A 12992-nucleotide genomic window follows, 5' to 3' on the forward strand; every position below is an offset into this window, starting at 1 on the left:
TGACTTAAATAAAATTTAGACTCTTGTCAAGGGACTCCCCAAAAGGAATCAAAAAGATACTCAAAGTATACCATAGATAAAGAACAGGAAAACTATTTCCTCCATCTGTCATCACTCTCAAGTCTCCTCTGCTCAGAGTAAAAAATCCAACATATAAGATATAGCAAGAAAAAAAAATCTGAGGTCAAATCTCAGTCTTGACTAGTTATGCATATATTTGCTGCCACATTGAAACAGTCACCACAGCAGCTAGAGGAAAGAGTGTTCTCTCCCTTCCTTCCTGGAAATGGATTACTTGATTGTGATTAAGCTAGCTCAGTGACCAGTCACTTTTGATTTAGCTTCCTCCTCTATTATCATTCTAAGGACTGTTGCATAATACTAGAGTCCTTTAATGCTGAGTTTATGTCCCCAGAAGTACCCAAGGGAGCTCAGCATAGAATGAAAACCAAGTTTGTAAGTCTAGTTTGAACAACATATTCTCTTCCCTTTTTTATTCAAAAAAGTTAAGACATTTGCCTCTCTGAAGTTCTGAAATGCCTCTGACTCAGAATTCATATCCACCAGGTACCACTTCCATATTTATTTTGGGTTTCCACTTTCTGTTAACCATTTGTATCTTAATTCTAAGCTTCTCACTATTGCTTTTATTGTTGTCATTTGTCCTTCATATTCAAAGAAGACCAAGGACATAGAGGATGATGACTTGTGAGTGAATTAGATTTAAGGGAGACAGTTCATCAGCCTTACTCTCTCTCTTTCTGAATAGTCAAAGTCCAGTGGCAGGACAAAATTCAACTGGCCATGGTCCAGGATGCAATGAATGACTTTGGTGTCTTTGATACCTGACCAAGATCAAAGAGCTTCATCGCCTGCTTCAACTACTTTTGTGGCCATTGGAACACATCATTCTCATCTACCTATTCAGTTGGGGAGAATCTTCACGTTTGGGGTAGGTATCCCCCTAAGTTACCAACAGATTTGAGATCTACTTGTTAGCGTCTACTTGAGTTAGCCCATCTACCAAGATGGTTTATCAGCATGTGGTCACTGTGCATACTGTAGCTTATTGGAGCCCCATGTAAGAATTGGATGAAAGTTGACTCCAAAATTAGATGAGCAGTCCTGAAAAGGGGTCTGCAAGCCCTCAATCAGAGTATTCCCTGAATACCCTAATGTCACACTATTATCAATATGCATGCCCTGTCTCCTCTTCTTATTTACTTTTTATAACTTGCTGTGGACTTGGAAAATAGATTCACAGAATTGCTAGAAAATTGTGTCAACTATCAGTAAAGAAGTTTCAAATAAAGATCTTAAGAGTATTTTCCATGAATAAAATAGGTTTTGAATGCTTAAGTGTATTTATTTATTTATTTGCTTTATTTTGCTAAGTGCTTTAAAAATATCTCATTTGATTCTCACAACACCTCTAAGTGGTATTATTATTCTCTCCATTTTTAAGTTTAGGAAACTGGGGTAGAGGGGATCAAGCTACAAAGACAAGTCTTCCTGTCTACAAGCTCATTGCTCTATCACTTTGTCCCTATGTCTAGGTAACTGTAGAATCATTTAAAACTGTAATACTTGCTCACATAGGAACATGAGACAGCTCTTAAGTCTAAAAAAGAAAAAAAGCCTTCTAGAAGAGAAAGTTTTTGATTCCTATATACAAAATAGCATGTAGGTCTCCATTGTTTGTCAGTTCTTATAAAATCTCCACAACAGAAGGAAAGAAAAACTAGTGAAGGATTTATAAAATAGCCAGATGACCACTTTGTGAAAGATTAGCATTGAGTTAAATATCTGTCTGTTAATATTCTTTGTTTCCTTCAAGACTCAACTTATAAACCACTTTCTATATGAAAAATTCTCTGATTACTCTCAGGTCTCCCTAACTCCCCAACTTACAGTGTATTAATTTTGCATGTATTCAGTATATATTTAAGCATACCAGCAAAGAAACTGAATAAATTCCATTTGATTTCTCTTAGGAATATTCTGAAGATCATCTGGAAAAGGTACCAGATACTGAGGTCCTTTCTTGAACCAAATTGCAAAGCATTCAAATTCTATTGCAAAAAGTGCAACTCTAATGGGCTGACCATAGTGTTCAAATGTCAAACATTTACTTGCCCAAAAGACTATTTTGTGGAGAACTCCACAAGGCAAGCATTCATGTGATAGTCAGAAGAAACAATACAAGGATACTCTCAAGGTCTCTCTGAAGAATTCTGGAACCAATTGTATAAAATAGAAGATGCTGGTAAAGAACTTCCCAGCATGGCGTGCCCTCATCAGAGAAGGTGCTGTGCTCTCTGAGCAAAGCAGAAGTGAAGTAACTCAAAAGAAATGCAAAACGAGCAAGTTAGAAAATCCATCCCAAATGTTCATGTGGGCCATTTGTGCCCAACCTGGGGTAGAACATTTCAAGCTCATATTGATCTGATCAGTCACTTTGGATACACTGTAACTTGACTCTAACATAGTGATGTAATCCTGGTCCTCTTCAAGAACAAAGGACAATAACCAACGACAAGGCTGAACTTATGATTTCATTGCTATGTACTACACGTAGATTTTGAATTCAGGGCTTCCTGGTTCCAAAGGCAACTCTCTATCCACTATCATTTCAGTTATTTAAAACTATTTATGACATCGCTGGAGATTTCTTGGCAAAGACACTGGAGTGGTGGGTCATTTCCTTCTCCATCTCATTTTACAGGTGAGGAAACTGAGGCAAACAGGGTTAAGTGACTTGCTCAGGGTCACCCAGCTAGTAAGTGTCTGAGCCCATAGTTGAACTCAGGAAGATGATTTTTTTTCCTGACTCCGGGTCTGGCACACTATCCACTGCCCTTCTTAGCTACTATAGAGACAGAGATAGAGGTAGAGAGATGTATGTACATATATGTGTATATATATATATCATGTAAGCATGTATGCATGTACTATATATGCAGACTATTAAAACTCTTTGAAGCTTTAATCTATTGAATATAGGCAGCCAGATAATATAATGAATAGAAGATCTGAGTTCAAATCCAGCCTCAGACATTTCCTAGCTCTTTGACCCCAAAGCAAGTCACATAACCTTGGTTTGTCTCAGTCTCCTCATCTGAAAAATAGGGATAATAATTGCACCTGCCTTTCAAAACTTTTGTGAAGATAAAATGAGATAGTAATTGTAAAGAGCTTATCATAGTGCCTAGGACATCATAAAGGCTATATTATTAAAGCTTTAATATAGCATAAATATTTTCTACACTGTTAGAATGTAAGCTACTGAAGGTCAGGGATACTTTTTAAATTTATCTTTAAATCACTTAGGTTAGTGTTTAGCACTTAATAAAAGTCATTTGATAAATGATTGTTAGTTAACTGATTTTCTACTCAATCAGGTTGTATCTTAAGTAAAAAAGAAATTCAATTCTTTTTTTAGATAATAATAATAATAAAGTTGAAAGGTTCTAGGAAGTGTATAAGTTGAAAAAACAAAATAAGAGTCTGAAGTTATAGGGCGAGTTCATTTTCAGTGATTAGAACCTTAAAATTGCCCTAACCAATAATACACTTCCAAAAGCGTCGATCTCATAAAGGATAGTTTATGGCTGGGCCAATGTTAAGGATGGCCTAGGAATGAAGCAGTGTTCTCAGTGCCGTGTACTTGATGATCAAAGTTATCACTTTGAGGAGGACTGATGATCCAGACTATTTTCCAGTGATGAATAATTCCCCTGCTTAAATTGGAAACAGAATAGAACAAAAAGGTCAAAGCTGCTGAGTTCTATAATCTGACACAAAGGGAAACCTCATTCTTCAAACTGTTGCATATTGGTCTTTTAGATAGTACTTGAAAGATCTTGTTTTCAGAAAACTGTTCAAGGGTTATAGGTTAGACCTAAATACAAATCTCCTCAGGGTTTTCAAAGTGTTTAGCCAGTTCCCTGAAGGTATTTTTTTCTTGCCATACTCAGTCCTTCAGTAGAAAATTTTCCAATATTTCCAATCAAACTAGACTCATTGTTTTGCAGGAGGAAATAAATTAGGTGAATGTTTTTAAATTGCATTTTGAATGGATGATAGACTCAAATGGCCTTAAATAGACACTTGTGGGAACAACATCTATTCAGGAGATGAGGAGGAGGAGGAAGAATATGACAGAGATAAAAACATCTTGTTAACTTTAAAATCAGATATATTTATTTTACCCAAAAAGAAAAAAAGAACTCTATTTCCCTTCCAGATAGAATGTTCTTGCCTGATGCCAGGAGAATTAATCTTTTCAATTCCATAAAATCATATTAAGTACATATTCCTTTCAAGGAACTATACTGGATATTGGAGAAGTAAAACTATAATAAAACATAGATTTTGTCTTTCAAAGAGCTTACCTGTTAATAGAAGAGCTATGACATAAACATACATAGTCACGATATTGACTAAGACACAACAAATAAAAACAAAAATGTTAGAAAAAATTCCAAGAGGGGCAATTAATCTATCTAACCCAGTACATCCAGTTCAAGGGGACTATTTTGTTTGTCCATCACTCTGTCTTCATATCTCTGTTAGCATAACTCAGACTCAAAGATCCACTTTACTATATAATCAATTACCAAGTCTTTATTGAATGCAAAGCTTTTGTGGTCTGAATTATCTGGATGATTATCTAGGGCCTCCATTTCATGGACATTAAATTCATTTCAGTTGGGGAAATATTTATTAAGTACAAGGAGTCATTATTCATATCAAATTCATGGGGCCTGGAGGGAAAGAACCATATTTGTGAAGACATTCCACGATTATTCAACCATAAGCAAATTGGGCTAAAACAAACATTTCAGTCAACTTTTTTTGTCATCCATTTTTCTCCAAACTTGGTTACATAGATATATTGATCTAAGGACATATTTATACAAACCAAACTAGGATTGATTCTTTTCTAGGAAGTGGAGTTCTTTGGGAATAGAATTTTCCTGATAATTTCCTTGGGCATTATTGCATATGAGAATTTGAATTAAGAGCAATAGGGCTACAAAGGGATACCATTTAACAAAACTTTATTACTACTTACGAGGGGAGGAGAACAAATGCCAATAGGAATAGTCATTGTGTGCAGCCCCATTACTCCAAGAGAAGTCTTTGAACCCTTTTGGATTTGTATAGAGTTTTGGACAAAAAGCTTCCCTGTTGTCTATTGGACCAGTAAAATGAAGGTAATAAAGAATGAGAAATGAGAAGAAAGGGTTTAAAGAACATCACCCTAATAGTTTCAATCCAGCAAAAGGTGGGCCTGGGGGGGGGAAGAGGGAGTAAGACCTACTCTCAGAATTTATTGAATACATGCAATAAGAGGACTATTTCAAGTAAACTGGTTTTCATTGATCAACAATGCTAAAAGGCATAATTATAAACAAATACAACAGCTTCATTGCCAATACTTTAGTTAGAATAAATCATCTCTCTCGAATTTGTTTGTCAAAAATCCACATTTGCCTCTTATCACATTCTGCTTTATATCACAGTTATTATTTTCATCATAGTTTATCTTATTTCCTTCTCCCTCCAATTAAAGCATAAGCTTGAGGGTAAGGTCTGGGTCCTTTATCATTTTTTAATCCCCAGGACCCAGTGCAGTATCCTAGAAATATTAGGCACTAATACTTATTTGTTAAATTGAATTACATAAAGTGGCCTTAAAGTAATAAATATATTGTCATTCCTTATCTGTGAAGTTGGATAATTCTCTCTATTCAATAAAGTTTGTCACTCCAATGCTTTACTCAGAGGTGATAAACACAAACTATAGTTTCAATTAGAGAAAAAGAAGAAACACACATAATTAGTACAAAGGGAAATTCTGTATGGATTTCCTTAACTTAGCTTAGTAGATATCAGCAAACCCATAACATGGGTATGACTGTAGTAGAGATAGATAGATTGTGAAGGATAAGATAAAAATCTGCCAAAATTAAAAGACATTAATATCATAATAATCTGATAATATTATTATTGGCATTAATATAATAATAATGCATAATTACATATTAATTTACATTTTAGAAAGCATCTTTCTCACAATCCTAGGGAGAAAGTACCACAAGTACTATTACCCCCATTTTACTCATGAAGAAACTGAGGCTCAGAGATACTGAGTAATTTCTCTGTGACCACACAAATAATAAGTTTCAAAAATAAGATCTGAACTCAAATCCCCTGACTCCAAGGCCATCAGCCCTTTTGCCACACCAAGAATTTTGAAGCCAGAAGGTTTCCGATGCTATAGAGATCATTTAGACCAAGATCTGTTTTGTGTCATGGATCCCTTTTGCATGGATCTGATAAAGCCAATGAGCCAGGTCTTCATTTTATGAATAAGGAAATTAAAATACAGAAATGAAAGGTGAATTCCCAATATTGAACATCTAGCTAGTAGCAAAGAGCCCTGAGTGATTTGACTGGGAAAGTACCAACAATAGCAATGAAAGCTCTAGCAATAGCATATAGATTTGCTTTCTCCAGCTGATGGACTTGAAAGTAAGCAATGATATCAGGACACAAGTCACAAGTAGAATCTTCAAAAACATTGAAAAAGAGGTATGGGTGGAGACAAAAGGGAACAGAGAATGGTTCTTTAGGCCATGGCAGATTCCTTACCGACATACCTTTATCTTTAAAGGGATCCTGTTCCAGAAGTACAAGTTTGAAGGACTGATGTCTGTACCTGATCTGAAGTGAGAGAGAAGATGGACAAAAACAAAGAAGTGGAGATTTATGGTGCCAGGGCAATGAAAAATCAACACAGGCTGCCTTCTCCCAGTGGGTTCCACTATATGCATCTTCCAAGAGAGCCACCAGCCACTCCACAAGCTCCTGCCAGAGACAGCCCAGCTCTGATTATAAGTGAATTACCTTTTCTGCTTTCTCAGATGGAAACTCAAAAACTGAATTCTAACCTCAGGTCTAAAAGAGAAGAAAGATCACTCCTCCAACATTATACATAATATACACTTCATAAATGTTTACTGAATTTATTGAATTACTGAATATGTGGATCCCTCAGGCTTCCTAGGCTGTAGTAAATTAAAGGGTTTGACCCGAAGGACTTGAAGGTGTCTTCTGGATGTAAATCTAAGTTCCTATAACTTTGACCCACCGAGATTTCTGCTTTGGGTAAGAGTTCAGTCAAATAGAATATACATACATAACACACACACACACACACACACACACACATCACAGAGAAGCAATGCTTCTGCTTTTATTACATTTTATCTAATGTAATTAAACACTTTACAACTTTATAAAGTAATGGCATTAAAAAAAAAAGAAAGGAGTGCTAATTTATCACTAAAAATAAGCAGAAGACAGCAGAAAGAAGTTCAGTAAAAGACAATGACGCTGTTGTAACTACCATGATAAACTTTAAATATGCTTAAATGAAAGTTGTACATAGTGGAAATTCAGAGCTCCACATAAAATCCTCTTTTTCTGTTCTTTGCATGAGGAAATATTTTTGTGTGCTCATATTTGTTACATTTATAATAAAATAAATAATGTGCTAATTGGGCGTGATGGCACATATCTGTAATTCCTGCTACTATAGGAGAATGAGACTGGAAGACTGCTTCAGCTTAGGAGCTTTGAGACAGGTGGACTAAAACCAATCAAGTAATTGTACTAAGTCCAAGACCAATGTGATGGAGGAGATCACCAGACTGCTAAGGGGCAAATTGTCTCAGGACAGAAAAATACATGTTAAAACTTTTGCAACAGTCAGTAATGGGATGATTCTGTGAGTGGCCACTACACCACTTCCAACCTGGAGGTGACAGCTTCAAGACAAACAAATGAAGAAAAAATAAAATAGAAACTAAAGCAATAACATTATTAGTTATAAACTTAAATAGTGAAGTACAAGACAGGACAGAATAAATGAGAATTTCTAGTGACTGGAGGCAAATGAGTCAAATTATTGACTTTATGGAAGTAGAGAAGGAAAGAAGGAAGGAAGGAAGGAAGGAAGGAAAGAAGGAAGGAAGGAAGGAAGGAAAGAAGGAAGGAAGGAAGGAAGGAAGGAAGGAAGGAAGGAAGGAAGGAAGGAAGGAAGAAGGAAGGAAAGAAGGAAAGAAGGAAAGAAGGAAGAAGGAAGGAAGGAAGGAAGGAAGGAAGGAAGGAAGGAAGGAAGGAAGGAAGGAAGGAAAGAAGGAAAGAAGGAAGGAAGGAAGGAAAGAAAGAAGGAAGGAAGGAAGGAAGGAAGGAAGGAAGGAAGGAAAGAAGGAAAGGAAGGAAGGAAGGAAAGAAGGAAGGAAGGAAGGAAGGAAGGAAAGAAGGAAAGGAAGGAAGGAAAGAAGGAAAGGAAGGAAGGAAAGAAGGGAAGGAAGGAAGGAAAGAAGGCAAGGAAGGAAGGAAGGAAGGAAGGAAGGGAAGGAAGGAAGGAAAGAAGGAAAGGAAGGAAGGAAAGAAGGAAAGGAAGGAAGGAAAGAAGGAAGGAAGGAAGGAAGGAAGGAAGGAAGGAAGGAAGGAAGGAAGAAGGAAGAAAGAAAGGAAGGAAGGAAAGGAAGAAGGAAGAAAAATAGAAGGGAAGGAAGTATTTCACATCTTCTATAGATATTCTTTATGATCTTATGGGACATTCTCAACCTCCAAGTCAATAAGTACTCCAATAATTGAGCCTATTCAGGTCTAAGATTTTATAATGATTGCAAGAACATTTATTTTGCTCATTATGGCTCAAATTAAAAACATTATCACAACAAATATAAAGACTTCATGATAGAAGCATTGAATAGTGATCGGTGACAACAACATAACAATAAACAAATTAGAGGCACAATGAAACACATTCTGTTTCACTCTTCAGAAAGAGTCCCCCAAGTCTCTTTGAAAATCCTATACTTCACAAATGTTCTTTCTCGGATCATCATACTTCATAAGTCCAACACCTAAGAAAAAAGATTTCTTATTTTGTCTAGGCAATTGGGATTAAGTGACCTGCCCAGGATTACACAGCTAGTAAGTATTAAGTGTCGGGGGGCTGGATTTGAATTGAGGTCCTCCTGACTTCATGGCCAGTGATCTATTCTCTGTGATATCTAGCCCCCAAAAAGGATTCTTCCCAAAGTCTTCTATCTCTTTGAGCATTTTTATTGACTGTCTCCCTTCCTGAAATGCTCTCCTCTCTATGTCCATCTTCTGATTTCTTTCAAATCCCAGCTAAAATCTCACCTTTTCAAGGAAACCTTTCCCAATGTTCTTAAATCTAGTATCTTCCTTCTGAAGGTTATTTCCTACTTATCCTATATATACTTTGTTTATAGATAGTTGTCCACATGTGAGTTCCCTGAGTGGCCGTGGCTTTTTTGTTTTTCTTTTTATCCCCAATACTTAGCATAGTTCTTTGCATATAAGTACGTGCCAAATAATTGATTATTAGCTGAATCAACCTCTGCTATAGTTGTGTCACCAATTTTTAGGTATTTTGCCCACATTTCTTTTGTCACATGTCTTTGCTCACTATCCATTTACATATATGTGTAGTATAGTTGCTGCAAATGCCCCTATGCCCCAATGTCTTCAGTAGTTTGATACATTCATAGAATCTTGCTGGCACAAAACTTGTGAAGATTCTCTCCAGGTTTGCCAATGTTCTGTATAGATGAAATATGCTTTTAGTGAAATATGCACTTTCCTGTGAAAAATTATTATTATGTCAAAAACCACATTAATCAGGAATATTTCCACTTTTGACACAGCCCTGATGACAATCAAGGTTAACATTAACAGGAATACCTGTCCGGAACAATACACTGAAGAAAATGAATTCATCAAACACCAAATAGATGATTGACAATGAAAGAAAAAAGGCAAGAAGTAAAATAAGTTGTACCCAAGGAATTTTTCCTAAATAAAATGGTTTTTAAAGATTCCCTATGGCACTCAGAACTATTCTTACACACAGCAGAGAAAGTTCTGTGCTATGTGATGTGAAAAGAAACAACCATGGACTGAGAATAGGTTCTGGTTGTACTGCAAATCAGCTGTATGGCATTGGACAATTCACTTTATTTCTCTAGGTTCCAGTTTACTCATCCATAAAATCAACAGGTTCAACTAGTTAACTTCCAAACTTCCTTCCAGACCTATTATTTTTTTTATTCTACATAATGGTCCAAGAAGTCCCTTAATGTATCCAAAAATATCTCTCCCATAGATTTACCACAGGTCATAGAAATTAAACCATTAGAAATCCAACCATTTGATTAAAAGTATTGTCCTGTTAAAACTCAAATACTCTGTGAAAAGTGAAATAAATGATGTTATATTAATAACAAATTTTACATCATTTTTCATATCCTTTCCAATATGGCATATGAGGGAGAGGAAGAACAAAGGTAGTGAAGAGAGAAAAGTCCAACAAAATAAGATAGATTTGCATCAAAGTGCCAAATGAGGAGGATCAGAAACTCCTGTAAACAGAAAAAGATGTTGCACAAAGGATGTTAAGGACATTGAAGAGGAGATGGAATTGCATAAGATATAAACTTGGCCTTCACAATCTTTCCCCAAAATATTATTAGCCACTAAGTGGAAGATGGAAAATTTTAATTAATCAGATTATATGAACATTTTCTTTTAAAATCTTAGCTTGCCTCCAGTTGGGGTATCATAGCATAAAAAGATATTAATATTTCCAATTTTGACACAGCTCTGATGACAACTAAGTTTAACATTTCTTAAATCTCTAAAGAAATGAACAAAAACCATTTTCAGGGCAGAGTGGTAGTATCCTGGGATTTGCAGAGGAAATGGAAACCTATGACAAACTTAAAGAAAAATAAATGGGTCTCTTCCGAACAAATCCCAGTGGATAGCAGGGAAAGAAGATTTGTCTTACAGGATGTTGTATTAATACTTAATGGAAATAGCCAAAAAAAAATCACTACTTAGCAAAGAGGCTCTTGTGAAATAAACCCTTTTAGCAACACCAAAAACATGGTCTCATGTAAGTGAGCTCTGAATTTTGCACTGAGCTATGGTGAGATGTTAAATCTTATAACTGGCTACATCAGTCTGGATTTCACCCCACCAGCCTAAAACTGCTCCATCTTACTTGCTTAGTAAAGTCTAGAAATACAGAGATGCTTCCAAGAAAGAATACATGAAATGTAAAATGTTATTGCCAGTTCTCTATGAAAGATTGAAAATTTTGAATAGTATATACATACCTCCAATAAGTTGGACAAAAAGACTCTGGGCCCATCCAGAATATGGTATGTGCACTGAAATCTTTTCATAAGAACGTCCTAGAAACCAAGATATTTATAAAATTCTGTTCAAGGAAAAATTAATTAGTGTTTAAGATGTGTTAACTAGTTGAATTTGAGTAAATCCCTAAACTCCGGACTTCTCTTTTCTCATCCATAAAATGAGAGTTCTATTAAATTATTTTAGTTCTTTTCCAGCTTGATTGAGCTTGTCTAAAGCTTCTGAGCTGGTTTCTAGTCATATGAAAAAATGCAAATTAAGTCAACTCTGAAGTATACTTCATACCTCTAAGATTGGCTAAGATGACAGGGAAAGATGACAAATATTGGAGGGAATGTGGGAAAACTAGGACACTAATGCATTGTTGATGAAGTTGTGAAATGACAACTATTCTAAAGAACAATTTAGAATTATGCCCAAAGGAGTATAAATATATACACCCCTTTTGGACATAAAACTGTGCATGTCCTTTGATGCTGAATCTGTATCCTAAAGAGATCATAAAAAAGGAGAAAAATCCACTTGTGCAAAAATGTTTGTAGCAACCCTTTTTGTAGTAGCAAGGAACTGGAAACTGAATAGATGCCTATCAGTTGGGGAAGAGCTGAATAAGTTAGGATATATGAAAATAATGAGCAGACTGAGTTCAGAAAAGCCTGGAAAGACTTACATGAACTGATGATGAGTGAAGTGAGCAGAATCAGGAGAAGAGTGTACACAGTAACAACAAGATTATGGCTGGACTTGCTTCTTTTCAACAATGTGGTGATTCAAACCAATTCCAATAGACTTGGGATGGAAAATGCCAATCACATCCAGAGAAAGACCTATGGAGACTAAATATGGATTGAAGCATGGTATTTTTACTTTTTGTTTCTGTTGTTGTTTGCTTTTTGTTTGTCTTTTCTTTCTCATTTTTTTTCCTTTTGATCTGGTTTTTCTTATACAACATGATAAATATAGGAATATGTTTAAAAGAATTGCACATATTTAACTCAAAATTGTTTCAGATCAATTGATTCAGATTTCAGATCAATTTTCAAATTGTTTGCTGTCTTGAGGAAGGGGAAGAGGAAGGGAGGGAGGGAGAAAAAATTTGGAACACAAAGTTATACAAAAATGAATGTTGAAAACTATCTCTACATCTATTTAAAAAAATAAAATATTATTTTAAAAAAATTAAAGTTTCTGGGCTGCCCATAGTTGATCATTATCGCTGTCAGAGTGGTAGAAGCTATCCATCATAGGTGCCATTTATCACTCTACCTTTGAAATACTCATCCAACTAGAGCCTATATTCGCAATCACATGGGAGGCCAAGGCAACAGCAAACAAAGAAGGAATGTTATCTCTATTGGGAGGACAGCTATCATGATTTTACTCATATTTCTGTGACTGTGCTATGATATTTCTTATTCAGATCTCTCAAGCCTTAGTCTCACTACATTTTAGTCAAAGAGATAATTAAATTTACTCTTCTTTCCACTAAGAAATAGTCAGAGAAGTCCTGTGTAAGGATTTGGGTGCCACAAATGAACGAGTGGAAGGTATTCTGACTGGCATCAACATCACCGTTTTTTCATTCTGTATGTGCCATCTCATATGCATTCCAACTCTGAATTGCCTAGTTTCTTAGTGCTTTGACAACTCTAAATTTTTAAGGATTTGGGGCTGGTTTGGGGAGGAGGATGTTTGTGTGTGTGTATGTGTGTGTGGGTGTT

At 35.7% G+C, this 12992-nt stretch overlaps 1 long non-coding RNA gene across 1 annotated transcript; it reads left to right on the top strand.

Moving 5' to 3' along the window:
* The first annotated feature begins 765 nt into the window (after positions 1-765).
* On the top strand, positions 766-7208 carry LOC116422265. Its single transcript, XR_004232831.1, has 3 exons — positions 766-952; positions 1995-2021; positions 6683-7208. It is a non-coding gene; the product is annotated as an uncharacterized LOC116422265 (long non-coding RNA).
* Positions 7209-12992: the final 5784 nt, after the last annotated feature.

The sequence above is a fragment of the Sarcophilus harrisii genome, chromosome 3 (assembly GCF_902635505.1).
Source record: "Sarcophilus harrisii chromosome 3, mSarHar1.11, whole genome shotgun sequence".
Taxonomy (NCBI): Eukaryota; Metazoa; Chordata; class Mammalia; order Dasyuromorphia; family Dasyuridae; genus Sarcophilus; species Sarcophilus harrisii.